This window comes from Rosa rugosa, chromosome 1, assembly GCF_958449725.1.
Source record: "Rosa rugosa chromosome 1, drRosRugo1.1, whole genome shotgun sequence".
Lineage (NCBI taxonomy): Eukaryota > Viridiplantae > Streptophyta > Magnoliopsida > Rosales > Rosaceae > Rosa > Rosa rugosa.
In genome coordinates, this window is record NC_084820.1 from 65,628,852 (window position 1) to 65,647,042 (window position 18,191).

Here is an 18,191-nt window from a genome sequence, read left to right on the forward strand (position 1 = left end):
ATGGTCGTGTACACTGTTTGAGCCTCAAGTAGCTGAAGATGGCGACCCCAAGAAAGTCCTGTTGTTCCATGTCGGCTCAAAACAATATGCAACAGCAATAACCGGAGGTGGAGTTACATACATGAGAACAGAAGGCACTTGGAATCAACAGAGTACCTTTTATATCACTGACTTGGAGTCATTGGTGATATTGCCAAGGCATGTGGCCTTCAAAGCCGACAACAACCTTTACCTTCAGCATGCGGACAGTAATCAGCTCAGGTTCATGTCCACCGATAAGGGGATTCCTGAGTCGTGGTTCGAAGTGTCCACAGATGGCGATGGATGGGTGACAATCAAGGTGTTCAACAGCTTGAGCAACAACCACCTGAGGTTAGGCGGCGCAGCCTTCGGCAACGCTATTTTTGCTGACGGGAACTCCAACGGCTTCCCGTCTCCCACCTTGTTTTTGCCAGTGAAGGTCGACGGTAGTACGGTCGCTCTCAAATGCTTAAGCAACAACAGATTTTGCACCCGACACACCGGTTTTATACAAGACGGTCTGAGCGCGAACGAAACTAGTACCAGCATTTCAAACTCGTCACGGTTCAGGCTGGAAGAGCTTGTTCTCTCTAGGAGAATCTACAATGCCGATTTTGACCTTGCCAATGCCATAATCTACGGCGAGACCCCGGTCACCATGGCCACTGCAAACGCCAGCAACAACACCTCAGCAGACAACACTGTGGAATTCAAGTTCGCGTACACGGAGAGTAAGAGCAGCACATGGAGCTCCAGCCACTCGTGGATGGTGGGCGTGAGTGTCACCGCCAGCTTAACAATTCCATTCGGGCTCGGTGGTATTGAAACTACATATTACGGGGAGTATAACGGATCCTACGAATGGGGAGAAACAATTACAACCGAAAACACATTGGAGACAACATACACCGCCACTGTGCCGGCAAACACTTCTATATCTGTGAGCCTGATGGCGACCAAGGGATATTCCGACGTGCCTTACTCTTATTATCAGCGAGACGTGCTTTATAACGGTGAAACCGTTGTCTATAAGAAGGATGATGGGCTGTACACGGGAATAAATTCATACAACTTCCACTACGTGGTTACAACTCTGAGACAGCCAGAATCCAGAGCTGATTTGTCGACCAGAGAGCAGAAGTTGCCGGACCCATCCGTCGACCCGTCCAAACAAGAAATTGTACCTATGCCTGTGCCATCTGGATCAACCACCAGAGTGCAAAACAAGGTAACCTCGACCACCACCCCGGACCAAGAGTTGTCAAAGCTGGGATTAGAAGATGCAGTAGCTCGATCTGCCCTGAAACCCTAGCTTTGATTAAGCAGAAGAGTGACGGTTGTGGGTAGCATCCAGAAACCCTCACGAGACATACTCGTCCTGTAATGACTCAAATCTATCTACGGGTTTAAAGGCTTGTTGCATATGCTCAATGCAATCGAGTGTCCTGCGAAAGTGGAATTTATCTCTCTGTTTTTTCAAGTCTTTTGCTTTGATTGTTGTGTAATAAAATCGTATAACCTATGTTATATGTATATATATATAACATAGGCATAGGTTAAATGTGCGCGCGCGTTTGTGTGTGTGTTTGTTTAAGGAATAAAATTTATAAAAGCAATTATCTAGCTCCGGGAGGAATTAGTATTAATTTGCAAATGCCACTATTCCACATGATTATCCAAGATATCACAATTATTTTATCAAAGATGGTTGCATGTGATCTCTAAATACTTAGCACATATTGATATACGATATTGGAACTAATCTTTTGAAGTACAAAATCGAAAACGAACATATAATTAAGAAGATGATCTTTCATGCATGTTCTACATTGTTGAGTATGAATGCACCTATATAATGTTCTACACTGTGCAGCAATTCTTAACCAGCAAGAATTTCTGATGAAAAGGCAACACCAGCAACAGATGATCTTGATCTAAAGGTTGGTAGAATATCTGAAGATTAGAATGCCAACAGTGTATGCATGCATGCTTAAATCAGTTTGACCACTTCAGTTTTGAGGGTTTGTTGGCCGGAGGAAAAATAGAGCGACCAGTATGTTCTTCCTTCACTTACCACAAACCTTTCCTATTTTAAAGCAACCAGCAGGCCGACAGGTAAATAATAGCTCAGCGGCACCGGGAGGTGTCCAAAATACAGAGAAGCCTTGTTCTTTGGGTGAGTTACCAGCTCGCTTCATGGGTAAGATGCTGGCGTACAGAAGTGGTGCTATCAAGCTAAAGCTAGGAGATACCCTCTATGATATGAGTACATTTCACAATAATGAGTATACCAGCCACATGCAGAGAGATATAAATCATATTACTCTTACAAATGTTCTTTTTTTTTTTAACACAAACATCAATTGTAGCTTAAACATGATTGACATGCAGTGTGATAGATCCGTTTGAATTAGCTACAGAAATGTTTTCAGGAAAAAGTGGTCTTTTGTTTATTCCAATTTCCAAGTCATCTCTAATTGCTAATAATATAACTTAAAGGTGCTTAATTGATTCTACACACCGTCTAAAGGCTGAACTCGTGTTATCTTTTTAACATTCTTTTGGTGGCTAAGAAGTCAACTTGTCATCTCAGAGTTCAAAGGAAGCAGTAGTTCAAGATTCAGATAAAAAAGGATAGTACTTGGCTGACCAGGTGTGGTTAGCACCTCCTGACTAGGTTTTGGGATAGCCTTCTAAGAAGTTTACACGTGTCCCTTCATTCTTTTCTACTTTTTATCTTTTTTATCTTTCTTCAGTCAACAAGTTTGCAGAATAAAATCCTAAAGCATAGATCTAGCCTTCAACATGCCACATTTTCACCTAACGACTTCTTGTCTAAACGGTTACTTTCTAGGGCGGAATCACTGCTGTTCTAAGTTTTAGAACAATACTCTTCTAGCTAGCTAAATGGTAAGATAAACAGATAATTTTGCAGAGACTAAAACACAAACAGACAGTGTACTGGGCTCACACGGAATTTATTTATTCAAACTTGAATACAGATTAAAAACCCATAGCCTCACTCTTGCACTACTAGAATTTTGTTCATAGACATCGGTTCTGGACCGATGTTAAACTAATTTTCGACCGATGTCTTAGTGGGTGTAGAGAAAAGTATAGACATCAGTATAAGCGCGTTTTCAACCGATGTCCCAGACAACAACCAACATCGATTCTAACAAATAAATCGATGTATAATCGTTATAATCATCATATTTTTGTATGTTAGGTATGTCTAATTCTTCATATTTTCACATTTTATGCTTAATAAAGTATATGTCAAACAATACCTACGTGAACATTTGCATCGATTTCTATTCCATAAGCGATGTCCAGTACACTTGTAGACATCAGTTGCCATGAGTATGGTTTGTTCGTGGGCATTTTTACATGTAGCTTGGCACATTATTTTCTTGGGACCGATGTCTGTATCTTTAGGCGTCATCGGTTTTTTTTTAAGGCCTGATGTTTCATTTAACACAGCACATCGTTTTCATTTAAGCAAAACGATGTTCAATGGTTTTATGTACATCGCTTGCTTTTTCTAGAACCGATGTGTTGTTTCATTGTAGACATCGCTTTTGTTTTGTAAAATCAATGTGCACTGATTTTGAGTACATCGGTTCTGCGGACACAACTCGATACATTAATAATCATAAGACATCGATTTTTATTTTGATACTGATTTCTAATCTCTCAAGTGACTTCGTTTTCCTTGGCATTACTGTTTTGTTATGCTTTTATATACTTCACTTCATTTTGACAAGCGTGATGAGCTAAGTTTGCATCTAGCTGCTGCTAGGAAAAGAAATGCATTTCATAATCATCCAAAAATTGGGGCTCTCCTTAATTTTCTTTCCAAATTCATGATTGAACATATGTCACAAAAGAAAACCCCAAAACCTACAAAGGCTAGCCTAGAAACATATGAGCAACAATCTACAAAATTTCAACACCAAACTTTGCTTCAAAGCAAAAACTAGCCTTGCTCAAAATTCATCTTAGTAGTCAAGTGCAAGAGAAATATGTATTAAGCTAAAGGTTCACATGAAGTGAAGTTAACAGCGGTAACCAGACCAATGTGACTAGATCACCTTATCAGGCTTGCCCATCCATTTCACTTCACACCCTAGCTCTTCATATTTGGCAGCCAAATATTTCACAACTTGTAATCCAAGGCCCTGCAAGAGAATGACAAAGTCAGTTTCACAGTGCAACAAAAACCTAATGACAGTGATTTTTGGTATTACTAAACTAAACAAAAAGAAATACCGACATGACTGAGCTTAAAAGGTACTAAAAAGGCAGTGAATCTGAATACACATAATTCACATCGGAATACCAAGTGAGAAAAAGCATGACCACTTTACCTTATCACTATCATCTCTCATCACATTTGTGGTCAAAGCCATCAAAGCCATCAACTTTTTCTATTGCTTTATGTACTTGCTATGATTTATTTTCTAAATATTCATAGAACCTGTTCAAATTATGTTTTATGCTTCTTTAATTTTCACAAATTATAGGAGACATAATCCTCCTCATACTAAGAGAAAAACTAAAACTGCTCAATTTGGATGGTTCTCTTAAAATTGATCATTAAAGTGCTGCTAGCTACCCGAAAAGACAATGGTGATCATTTAGTTGTTGCTTCCAAAAATTTGAGTACTTTCTTACAGCTGAAAAGTACTTTACTTTACGTGCTGGACTGCAAGCTCCTTTACCTACACGGTTACAAAAATCTGGACGTAAAGAGAGATTGCAAATAACAAAGCTTTTAATTGATAGTAGTGATGGGTCATTCTCAGCTAAGTGATGGGTCAAAAAAATTCTCCTCCTCTCTCTGTGGCTCTATGCTGCTAATTTGAAATACAAGAATCATTTTAGTTCCAAATTTCAGTAAGTGACTCCTTGCTAATTTGAAACGGTGATAACCACATAAAATAGCTACATGATAATTATACTCTGCCTTGGAGAAAAAAGGATAAGACTTGAACACTGGTAAGACAATGAAGATAAGATACGGAAACCACTGATATTTTACTGATTAGAGAAAATCAACACTGTACCACACTAAAAGCATACCTCCAGACAACACTCGCACAGAAGCAGCGGTACTCTCCTCTATAGATTTGATTAATGATCCTTGTTTTCCAATTAAATTAATCGCTTGTGTGGATGCTACCAACAAACGGATGGAACAGAATGCAACTCCAGCAGCACCAGACAACTCTGCCTCGCCTGCACACTTAGATAATCCAGCGACACGTTTGAATACTCTTATTACAGCATCCATTGCAGGGGAAAGAGGAGCCTCTGGCTATTCCCTTTTGGAGATCAGCACCTAAGTAAACAGATTGTATCAGAAATGTTGTGACAAAGAATGATACCAATGTAGACATTTAAGTCAAATTGCTAGTTGAGGTGACATGTATCCATGGAAGGTTGCTAGTTGAGGTCAAAGTTAAATCTATTGATTCAAATAAAGGAACTTACTGCTCTTACATGCATCAACAATGTCATGACCGGTATATATTACATCTTGCATGTCATACTAGCATCTCTCGATTAACTTGATATAGTAGATATGACCTTATTAATACAATTCCAAATGGTAAAAAGCTGCAATATATGGAGATTCAAGAAGTATAATCATCAACTTTCAAAATAAGAAATCATAATTCCACCCCTGTACACCCATGAGAACCCATATCAGTGATAAGGTCACAAAAGCTCTTTGAAGACAACCCAAAGCGCACTGCATATTTATATACCAAGAAACCCAGGTCCATCTCATTCTTAGTCCAAGAATCCAGCCACATTGTAGAGGTGTAAATCGTGCGAAAACCTGACGAGAGACCAATGTAGAAAATTGAATATACAATTATCAAGAAACAGATAATAAACGCAGAAACAACCACCAATAGAACATTAACTTCTGAAGAATTTTCCAAGAACCAACCAACTGTCACTAAAATTGTTCTTGCTTACCATTCTCAAGCTCATACAAAATCATATCATCAGCAAATTCATCACCATATGAAGAATTGAACATACAATGCAGATAATCATTAAGCAAGTGTTACAAGAACAAATCCACAATAATAATTACCAAGAACACTCAAAATTTTCTATGACCCAGTTCAATTGGGACTCACAAACAGAAGCAGGGGCAAAATTACAAAGTATAAACCACCATGACCATTTAATCGACACATCAAAACAAATTCCCCAGACTCTGTTAGTTTGGAGGACAACGCATCTATAACCCTTGCACTAAATCAAGTCAGGAAAAGGCAACCATAAGCTCAATGAGACTCAAGAACAAGTATCACACTCATTGACAAAAGTTCCGTCCTTAGATTTTAAGTCTATTACTAGTTTAATAGTAGTTATGTTCTCCATTTTAACTTCTTTAATAGTAGTTTAATAGCCACCATTAGCAGAACAAAGATATACCCATTAAAGAAAAATTAGAAACACCCTCAAAGTTCCACGCTTTGCACTGGAAACTAAACCAACATTGCAGAAATCCCAAAAACAAACACAGAACAGAACACCAAGAATGTTAGAGATTTCTCTTACAAGTTTTTGTTCCCGATCTGACACGATCTCCAATCTCTCTCTCTCTCTCTCTCTGAGATAGAAATCTCTCTTCTTTTTTCTGAGAGAAGGGTCTAAATTCTCTGTAGAACAAGTTCCTAATGTTTTGTTAAGAACAAGTTCCATGAAGAATGTTTTTATCCAGATCCCAGTAAATAAATTGTTTTTATCCAGATCCCCAAAGCCCTACCTGGGAGAATCTTAGTACTTCCAACAAACAGTACATCCCCGATAACCATCTCAGCTACAATATTCAATTTCAGAATACACAAAACACTCAATCAACTAATTGAACCATTAAAATCTCAACTGAATTAAGAAAGTATGAATGGAAATTGAAAGTACCGAAGATGCAGCCGAGGTTCCAAATGTCCGCCAAGTCAAGTAATCTGTGGACCCAAGCAAAATCTCCAGCACCTGGTAACAGAGAGTGACCATGTCCAGCATAAAAACTCGCAAAAGAAAGTGAAAGACTGACTGATCCCATCGCCAATCTTGAGGCTCTGTTGTTTCTAGTCAAGCAGCATATTCTTAGGTCTAGGTTTCCACAAAGCAAACGATGGGAAGTCTGTCAGACGTTGTAAATTATCAAACAGTCAGAATTGCAACAAAACAAAACAGAAAAAGTACAAACACAACAAATCTCCCACAAGCCTGATACCATCAACTGAAATTGACTCTATCATTTACATATATAGAACTAGAACGATACGTACTAAGATTACTTCGCCTCCGACCGGCGACTCCTAGAATCCTTCTACAGGCAAATCCTTCGAATCCCACAACGGAGTCGTTCTCTGAAGTGAGTCGCGCCGACTGGCCGCCGCTCTCTTGATTCGATTCCACAGGCTAAGACTGAACGGCGCTGTTTAGAAATGCTTCGACAAATAAGCTGAGGACGGACTGGACGAAGTCGATGCCGGACTGGACGAAGTCGATGCCAGACTGGACGGAGTTGATGCCGAAGAAGCTGAGGACGTAGATGAAGGAAGGAAGGAAGGGAGGAGATGGAGGTCGGGTTTGGGAGGAGATCCAGATTGGGGTGAGTTTAGAATGAAGGCAAGTTCGAGTGAGAAGGAGGCCGCGCGAGAGCTTAGGGTTTTCTGTCTAACTTTTGGGATCGGGCTTTAATTTTTTTTTTTCTAAGTGTGAAAGTTTTTAGATTTAGTACCCGCTTCTTCAATTCACTTAAAACACTTAGCGCGTTTTGCAAAAATAGGTTCCCGCAAATTTTCAAACAAAACTTTTAACACCGGTCATTTTAAGACCCGATGCTAATGATATACATTTAAATCGGTATTTTCGTAAAACGATGTTAGATTACGTTTTTACATCGTGTGCAAGTCTGACCGATTTAAAACATGCGATGTCTATGAACAGATTTCTAGTAGTGTTGGGTAAACAGCTAATTGCTGTTTAGCTACTCATAACTAAATTCATACTTACTTGGAACATAAGCACACTTCTCACGTACTGAAGCTTTAAGAAGAAAAGAGCACACTTCTATTGGCTTTCTTACTCTTTGAGAGAATATGATTCTCCTCAAATTTCCGATGCCTTACAACTGAAACTAAAGCTCCTTATATAGGGAGCGGAACTCAAACCGAATTTCAAAACATAAAAATGTACAGCACAACTTCGTGATTTTCTGTTTTCCTGAGTGCTCCTGATGATGGAGGTCGGACAAGGGAAAAGCAAATTCCTTTAGGTGAAATGTTTTTCACCTATCTTTTCTGAAAAGCAAAAGTAGCTTTTAGGGAAGAGTCCAAAAGTACTTTAGGTGCTTTCTACACCTGCTGCTTCACATGTTCTCGTCTGTTTCTGAGTTATTACCAAGGACAAACGAGTTGTTATCTGCCCGGGCCATTCAAGCAGTTGTTGTGTTGTCTTCGACATCTGTATCAACATACATTTTGTAGTGGTTGTCTGTTTCAAGCTTTTTAACCCACTGTAAGCATGCCAGTGTCGAGTCTACCTCCTTTCTTGTGAGGGATAGGAAAATGTCACTGCTGACTACGTCAAGATGATCGTAAGCAGTGATAATAGTTTTTTCTCCTGCTGCCAGGAAAGTATTGTTTGTATCTTCAGAGATGATCTTTTTGATATATTCCAGAGCCATGGCCTTCATCCATGGGATGCTTGAATTTGGCTGGCCATTGTATCCAACACAGGCGGGCTGAAGATAGCTTGTGTTCTTGAGGATGTTCACTCTGAACATTGACTAAGTATCTTCCAACATAAGGTCCAGCAATAATGAAGAGAGTTGGAGGAATACAGGCATCAGAATTATGACTTCCTATCAGATTATGGAATTCAAACCAGTCTGATTCTGTTAATGCTATGATAGGAACTCTAGCACTTTCTGGATATTTAAGATAGTGAATTTTTTCACTTCTTCCAGCACTCTGCTGTGTATGAATTTCTGCATTCTGTGGTCTAGCATTTTCATAAAGTTCTTCAGCTAAGGCAAACAGAGCTGGGAACATGATACCACTGTTTCTTTCTTGAAAGCAAATAAGAGGTTATCAAGGATTGCCTTTTGGTGGTAAGCTAGCCTCCTGCCAGTTCTGAATACAGGTTTATCAAAAGTTTGCAGTTCATAATTAAAAACATTTATTACTCCAGTTGGAGTAGGTTTGCTTTTTGGCAAAGCAACAGCCTTCAACAGTCTTGATGAGCCTTTACCGTCTGCCTTTTGAGACGGGCTAGCCAATCATTTACCCTGGGATTGATCAGTTGTGGCTAGTCCTTTCGGACCTAGCAAGAATCTTTTGAGGATTTTTTCTTTGGGGTCCTCAGCAGGTTCATGTTCTTTCCCAGTTCTTCTGCTTCTGGGATTGCAACCTTCGTCGTCATTCTTTCGGCTAAACATTGCCATTTCTCTGGTTAGGGCGTCTAGAAGATAGTTCTTGTTTCCTGCAATTAGTTCAACAATATAATCATAGTGGTTAAGAAATAATTGCCAGTTGACTAATCTTCCTCTGTCAGCAACTTTATCAAGTTTAAAATTTTTGAAGTTCTTTACTCTAGCACAATCGGTACGTACAATAAAGGGTTTTCCAAGAAAAGCTGGAGAATTTAAAATTGTTTTTTTTTTTACAGCCAAAATTTCTTTTTCCCCTATGGGATAATTTTGTTCTGCAGGGCTGAACTTGCCGCTACAAAATTTGCAGATCTTTTCAATGTTAGTTCCAGAAGTTTTTGCCAGAACAACACCGGACCAGTAATTATCACTCGCATCTGTTTGAAGGATAATTTCATCATTTTCCTCTGGTTGTTGTAGAGGAGGGAGATTTTTGCAGAGATTTTTTATTTGCTTTATAATTTTCTCATCATCTTCTGTGAAGTTCCATTTTCTCTTGGAACTAGTTTTAGGAGATAACATTGCTGTTAGTCCTGAGATTTTGGGAATGAAATCTCTCCCATAGTTAATGACTCTTAAAAATCTTTCTAGACTCTTAGCATCAGGAATTCTATTTGGGAATTTCCAGATCTTCTCAAGGATATGAGTTTGGAGTTTTATCACTCCATTCTTGATGTTTATTCCTAGGAAATCAACTTCATCTAAGATAAACAAGATTTTCTTTTCCCCTAGGATAATTCCATGCTGAACTATCAGCTTTACTACCTCATAGAGGTGTTTCATGTGTTCTTCTCTGTTTTTGGAGAAGACAAGGATGTCATCAATATAAACGACGTAGAACTCCGCAACATGTTTAAAGACGTTGTCCATCTTTCTTTGGAAGATTGAGGGAGCTTGCTTTAGACCAAAAGGCATTATTAACCATTCATAATGACCTTGTGGTGTTCCGAATGCAGTGAGAGGAATACTCTAAGAATGCATTTTGACTTGCCAAAAACCCGACTTTGCATTGAATTTTGAAAAGACTTTAGCTCCTCTGAGTTTATTGATCAGTACTCGTACTTGAGCAATTTGATAACCGTGTTTGACAGTCTTCTTATTGACATCTCTATAGTCAATTACCATTCTAGCTTTTCCTCTGAGATTTTCTGCATGATTTCTCACGTAGAATGCTGGAGCATGATGAGGGCTAGTGGAAGGTTGAATTAATCTCTTGTTCAGGAGATCTTCAATGTCCTTTCTGAATTCTTTTTGATCTTCCTCTTTGTATTAAGGAATAGCTTTGACATGACAGATGACATTCATATCATGTAATCTTAATTCACAGACCACTGGGTCTTTTTCCCAAAATTTCTGAGGATCTACATCGATATTCTGTTCGAGTAGTTTCTTGATTTTATCAAGAGTGGGAATTTTCTGAGACTCAAGCTTATTCTGGAAGTGATTGAGGTTATGCTCATGGATAAAACTAGCTTCTTCATCTTTGCTAGTTTCTTCTTCTTCTTCTTCAGAAGATTCTTCAACAAGTAATTCTTCTTGTTGTTTAATTTGGAGTATCGGTTCGAATTTGGTTTTGTAGGGGGTAAGATCACCACTATTCTGTTGCGATCTCTGATATTGTGTAGTAAAGTTTGAACCTACTACACTTTTGGCTTGTGTAAGCCTATCTGCCCAGAACACCCGTTCTCCTTTTCTGAAGCCTATCGCTTCTTCATCCTGGATGAATCTTTGTTGGAGAATAAAATCATTTCCCAACAAGAAATCTGATCCTTGCCCTTCAGATTGCCAAACATTGTGGATGATAAATGTTCCTCCACCAATGGTGATATGAACATTTTTTGCTACTTTGTTCATTGTAAGGTGACTTCCGTCAAACGTGACACCAGTAGCTGTTCTTTTCTTATCTTCTTTTCAGAGTTCTTCTGGAATTGCAAATCTCTTTGCAACAGTAAATCCTGATCCATTATCTACAAATGCATGTAGATGATATTTCTTATGATCAGAGAATTTTAATCCAATCTCTATGTAGTTGCTGTATTTACTAGTAGAGACGATTTTCGAGTTTTGAAGCTCATTTTCTTGAGCTTGTTCCTGTGGAATGAATGGTTTACATTCTTCTGGAACAATTTCTGGTGGTTCAACCAGTTCAATGTTGTCATCGATTTTTTCTTCATCGATATTTTCTTCCTTTTTTGAGGAAGATGGTTCCATAATTTCTTGGAACAAGGCTTCTACCTTTTTCTCTTTTTGTTCAGAGAAATATTCTTCATATTCTGCTTCTACCAGTTGACTGATAAGGCCATTCCTGGTTTTTCTTCTTGCTTCAGCTATGAAGCATTCTTTGTGATAAGTCTTTTTTGACTCCTCACAAAACATAGGAAGTCCATTCTTTTCATGACATAAGCAGTAGTCACAAATGAATGTACCAGGGTTCACCTGATAAGAAGACATGATTCCTTCTGTCTTGCTTTCTTCCCAGTTTTTGACTTTTAGGACATTCATCTGTCTAGATTCGAAGTATTCTACTTCAGAATCAGTTTCAGAGTCAGATGATTCTCCTTCTTCAGACCAGGCAGAGTATACTGACCTGTCGTCTTCTTCTTCATCAGAATAGGCTATTTCGTAGCCTTTCATATTTGTTGTTTCTACTATAGGCTTGTATTCATCAAACAGAGCTTTAGTAGATCTTTTACCCTTTTCCGGGCATTCATTGGCATAGTGCCCTTCAGTTTTGCATAACCAACATCTGCAAGCTTTTTTGCTTGGTTGTTTATAGTTGGCTTGGTGATTCTTCTTTTTCTTGAAGAATTTCTTTTTAGGATCTTCATCCTGTTGTTTCTTGAAATTGGAACTTTTCTTGAATTTCTAATCTCTTTTCTTATTACTCTTTTTGAATCTTTTCGAGTAATATTTTTCTTTTCTTTTTCTGTGGAAATTGGATTCATGACATCCCCAGTTGGTTGGTACGTCTAGTATTCCGTAACCGAAATTTTCAACTCCTTTGAGTTGTTTCTTTGCCATCTTTGCTCTAAGATTGGCTTTGCATTGTTCTTTTAGTAATTGCCTGGTTCTATCGGCAATTCCTCCAACTGAAAATCTTTCAATTGGTTTTTCAGCTATGCTTTCTCTCACAGCTGTTCTCCATGGTTCAGGGAGTTTTCTGTGCAACAAGTTGACTAGATCAGTATTCTCTAGTTCACCAATCGTACAGTAATATTCTTGAAATTCATTCAAGTATTCTTCAAAATATCTCATGTCACAAATTTTGAGAGCATAGATATTTGATTTGGCCGTTTCTTTAGCCTTCTCACTTAGATTTGAGAGATCTCCACAGAACTGATCGTACAGGGGTAATGCAAAATCATACGGAGATTTTGAATTTTTGATTTCTTCTAGCCAGTCTCTTCCTCTGGCCGTTTCTTTAAAAGACAGATAGTACTTTTTTGCTACTCCGGTAAGAGTAGTTTCATTACACCTGCAAATCTGGTGCTTCAAACTTTCCAAGGGTAAGAGCTGAGGCCATCATCAGGCTATCTACCCATTGGTCAAGAGTTTTTCTCTTGTCTAGAGCTTTGTCTAGATTTAGCCAGATACCATAATTGGAAATTGGTACTCTAGGTATATTGTCCTCTGGGACAAATCTTTGAGAATTTCTTTCTCCATTTTTGCCGGTTGGGGCTTTTTGTACAGGGAGTTTTATTTTTCCCTTTTCTCTAATGATGAAAGTTTTGGAGCTTTCTCCTTCTTCCATTTCAATATCTTGATAAGGCAGGAGTTTTCTCTCCCTTCTTGGTTTGAAAATTTTCATTTCTTCGATTAGTTTTTCTAATCGTTCAGGATTTTCGCAAGATTCTGCTTCATCATAGAGATCATAGAGCTTTTGTGCTCTAAGCATATTAGCTGGTCTGTTTAGACCAACTTCTAATTCTTCTTCAGTAATTGGCTCTAAAGGTTCTTTAGAGTATTTTGTACCACTAACACTAGCTTCTCTAGTGCTGTAGCTTCTTCTGAGAAGATTTTTGTTTATCCTGATATTTTCAGGACAGACATCACTTTTTCTGTGATTGTCAAAATTTAGACTGATTTCTCCAGTCTTTCTGCTTTCATAGATTTTTGCTTTTGCACTTTCTGGTGGTTTTTTTGGACCAGATAATTTCCATTCAATAGGAAAAGTTACTTCATTCCAAGTAACCTTGTGAATCTGTTGTGAATGGTTCTTTTGACTGGTGAGGAATCCAGTAGTGAGACCTGGGATATTAGATATCCTTGTTTTAGGCTCTACTGTGGTACTCATTAGTTTATAGTATATTCTATATACTATTGAGAGTTCTTGCATATCTTCTTTCATAGATATGCCATCTGTCTTGACTCTTAGTCTTAGACAGTGAGCTGCGTCTTTCAAGCTGGTTGAGAAATTTGGGAAGCAGTTGAAATATGCTACTTGGTTGCATAGAGATGCTTTCAGGGTTCCCAGCAGACTAGCTTGAAAATCTGTTATCAGTCTATTGTCTTGTAAAACACATAGAACTAAACAGTTTATACCTTCTCGGGCAAGAAGTTTTATGCCTACTTGGACTGCTTCAATGTGCATAAATCGATAATTTTTTGTTCTTGCTCTGGCAACTTCTTCAGGAGTGATCATCAAGATATCTGTTTCTCCTATTGTAGAAAGGGTTGGGAATTCTAATAATTTGAAATGATGGTTGTCCATCAACTCAAATCTTCCCCTTTTGTAGATTTGTTTAAAATCTAATTTTGGAATTGAGGAGTTTTTTACCTCCTGTTCAATTTTGTTGTATTCAAATTCTTCAGCATTTAGGAGTTGTACTCCTTTTTTCTTTCCAAAGATGCTCATCATCTTGATATCTCTGACATCCTTCGGGTTTTCATACCGAATGCTAGTATGTCTAGTAGATGGTTCTAGAAAAATCATGTTTGGAACAGGATTCTTGTCTGGTCTTTCTAATGGTTTGAATCCATTATTTTTTTTTGTTTTTACTGTAGGCACTTTCTTGTCCTTCAGTATATTTTTCATAGAATCCAGCGTTTTTTGCTGTTCATTGATTTTTCTACTAACACTTGTTAGCTTTTCTTCTTCCGTTTTTGGAAGTTCTTTGATATAATCTATTTTTTGCTCCAATTTTTCTAATTGGGTGATTATATCTGGTACTTTATCTAGATGATTTTGATATCTAGATACTTCTTGTAGCAAATTTTGATATTTCTCATCAGAAGATTTTAGTAGAGAATTCAACTTCTCTAATATTAAATCAGACATTGTCCCCATTGGGAATTCCCCTTTTGAGCTCTTTGCAAACTCTGATACCAGTGATTTGCGGATCTAACCAATGCTCAAATAATCAAGAGGTTTTTGTTCCTCTTTATAGATGAACTTTAGTTCTTCAATATTTTTCTCAGTTCTGTAAATATGTTTTTGTACTAGGAAAATCTTATCCCAGTATTCTGGAGTTTCTCTACTGAGTTTAGCTCGGTAGTGTTTTGCTATTCTCAACTTTTCTTGTTCCTCAGCTAATTCTTTGCTAAATTTTTGACAGTTTGCAACCAAATCCAGTCTAGACAGAATATGGTCTATATGTGCGATTATGAATAATGAAATAACTGTTTACCTTTGAGTATAGAGGATGAATTTTTAACTGAAACATATTTATGATAAACAAATTCTTAAACAAATGGGCCCACTACGCTATGCCAATAAGTGTAAGTAATAGCTGCAGTAGATTATGAAACTTTTTGATAAAGGAAGAGACAAAACAATGTGCCAGACAAAAGGATATACCCTACGTGTAAAGTATTGATTGGTCATGGACAGCCCCTGCTGACCAGGGCTGGTTAGCGAAGTTTTTTCCGATAAAAAAACATCTCATCATCTCAAAGTGAAACTGCTGAATTGGGCCTATTAGTGGAAATTCCACCCATTTAGAAGTCTGAAAAGCCCAATGAATTCTTAGCCCAACATCACAATCCGACCCGAATCAACGAATTGGTCTTTTTCCTAGTTTCAATTTCAAATCCCTAACACTGCAAATTCAGAGAGAGAGAGAAAGAGAGAGAGAGAGAATTATGGCGGGATTGCTAGCATGGGCGGCGGACGTAGTCGGAGCCGGTAGACGTAGTTGTGTTTCTGGTTCAAAGTTTGGATCTTTCTTATCTGGGAATGTTGCTTTAATTCGAATTTGTAGGTTTCTATATCTGGGTCTTTGATTTTGATTGTAGTTCTGGTGTACAGCTCCGAATTGTTGCCTATCTTATTCGAAGATAGGATTTTTGTTATTTGGGCATGTGGGTGTAGTTGTGGTCATTGCAAGTTGTGTTAAAGTTCAGGGATTTTTCGTTGTTTTTGGTCCTGGTTGAGTTTCATGTTAGTAGGTGATCAGTGCCTTTTATGTTTCCTTTGTTGATATAGTTCCTGTGTGTACTTGTGGACAGGCCTAGTTGAGAGAGGCGACATTGCCGGAGAAAAATGCTGCATATGAAAAGGTTATCTCGAACTGTGAAAGTAAAATATAGGAGAAGATTGAGGAAGAAAAGTTACTTAGGAGGAAGTTAAGGTGTGATTTATGGGCGTACAGCTTATATTTATTGAATCTTTAGATAAATGCGTTGAACTGTGTATCTGATTGGTGTGGCTTCTTCTATTATAGAAAAACCCACAAATTATATTCTCTTCAAAGCTCATACTGTCCAATAGTTCAACCCCAATTCCAAAATAGATTCAGTACCCAGCGGATGAGGGAGGAGGGTTGTGATTCACTAACCAATTCAAACTTAGAACTGAAGGCGGCGCGATGCGGAGGGAGTTAGCGGACTTCCAGTCTGCTAGGCGGGAAGAAATGGCGAAGATGGCGGAGGATGAGAAGACAATGGTTCGCTTAGAGGCAGTGGAGGCTTTTAAGAAGTCAGCGGAGTTTTCGGCACTTTTGACAGATGCCGGTAAGCAAGGTGTTGCTGCCAACTTCAAGGAGCCTAATGATATGGGCTATTTGAATTTTGACAAGATTATGGCCGATCGAGCTCCTTCAAACTCTGTGGCTGGCGAAGATGTTGAAGTGGAGGATGTTCAGGAATTTGGAAGTGGCGGGTCTTCTGATGGTAGAGAGGAGAGTGCTTCTTCTGGAGAGGATAACGCCCGGTTTGATGGCAATCCTGATAACGCCCGGTCTGATGGCAATCCTAATACCCGTCAACCTATTGAGAAACGTCGTGGCGTGATCTTGGTTCGGGCTCTGCTCCTCATTCCCAGCAAGAGTAGTTTTATCGGTAGCTGAATTTTTATGTACTTTTTTATTATGTAGACAATGTTCTTAAGAATTATAAACAATTTTGGTTGGGGGGTCCCAACTTGTTGTTTTAAATGTGTGATGTCTCTTTTCTTTCTTTGTTGCGATGAATACTTTATCCGCTACGTTTTTTGTATGTGGCGGAATGTGTTTGTTTGTTTTATTTTTATTTTTTGTGTCAATGAAACATGAAAGGAATTAAGATTGGTCTACTATCTGCACATATATCGCCTTTGCCTGTGTTGTGGGCAAAAAGTGTTGGCTTGGCCAGACTTGATATGTATATATATTTTTTTGCATGTGTAGGATAATGGTTTGAATAATTCCTTGTTTCATTGACGACTGGGTAGAACCAGTGGTTACAAAAATGCGTACCCGTGGGGGTAATTTTTAGCTAAACTTTGGAAGAAAAAAAAAATTTAGCTAAGTGAAGATGCTCGGGGGCATATTGTCGCGCTACTTGTAGTAGTAGCGGAGATGTTGAGTGTTCCAGGGATAGGTGGATGTGACGCCTTCATTGTTCTTTAGGTAGAATGTGCTGGGGCTTACTACTTCTACAATTTGGTAAGGTCCTTCCCATGTTGGGCGGAGTGCTTTTGGTGGCGGTATGACTTCCTTCATTACCCAATCTCCCAGTTGGAGGTTCCTGGCTTTCACACGGTTGTTGTAAAAACACGACACCCGCTGCTTGTTTTGCAAGTTGTGTAGGTGTGCCTTGTCTCGTTTTTCTTCCAGTAGGTCTCTGTCAAGGTTGATGCCGGCAACGTTTGTTGTGGCGTCGTATTCGTCAATCCGAGCCGTTGGTTGGGTTATTTCGATTGGGAGGATTGCTTCTGTGCCAAACATCATGTAGAAAGGGGTCTCACCATTGGCAGATGTTGGTGTTGTCCTGATGGCCCAAAGAACTTCCCGGAGTTTTTCAGCCCATAAGCCTTTCTTGTCCTCCAGCTTTTTTTTTAGTAGCTTCTTGATGATTTTGTTGGCGGCCTCAACCTGGCCATTGGTTTGGGGATGTGCTACAGAGGCAAAACGCATCTTCGTGCCAAGGTTGGCGGTGAATGTGATGAGTTCCTCGTTATTGAACTGTGTCCTGTTATCTGTGATGATTGTGTCGGGAACTCCATAGCGGCAGTAGATGTTTTTCCATAGGAAATGTTGGACTTTGACGGTCGTGATGGTCATTAGCGGTTCGGCCTCAATCCATTTGCTCTCATAATCGATGGCCACGATTATGTACTTGAATTGGCCCTTGGCGGTTAGCAGCTTTCCCATAATGTCTAGTCCCCATGTGGAATGGATCCATGGTGCGATGATGATAGATAGCGGCTCTGCTGGCGCACGTGGGAGGTCTGCATATTGTTGGCATTTCTGACACGAGCGTGATATTTCCTTGGCGTCGTCCGCCA

The 18,191-nt window shown here is 38.9% G+C and overlaps 1 long non-coding RNA gene and 1 pseudogene across 2 annotated transcripts; one reads left to right on the forward strand and one right to left on the reverse strand.

Moving 5' to 3' along the window:
* Positions 1 to 18,191, forward strand: part of LOC133745037 (uncharacterized) — a 79,432-nt pseudogene that overhangs the window by 19,100 nt on the left and 42,141 nt on the right.
* Positions 3,810 to 8,015, reverse strand: LOC133745010 (uncharacterized). Of its 2 annotated transcripts, XR_009863450.1 has the most exons (5): positions 7,341 to 8,015; positions 6,970 to 7,192; positions 5,527 to 5,869; positions 5,107 to 5,365; positions 3,810 to 4,202 (listed from the first exon to the last, which is right to left on the reverse strand). It is a non-coding gene; the product is annotated as an uncharacterized LOC133745010 (long non-coding RNA). The 2 variants fall into 2 exon arrangements; XR_009863449.1 differs by having other exon boundaries at positions 5,107 to 5,869.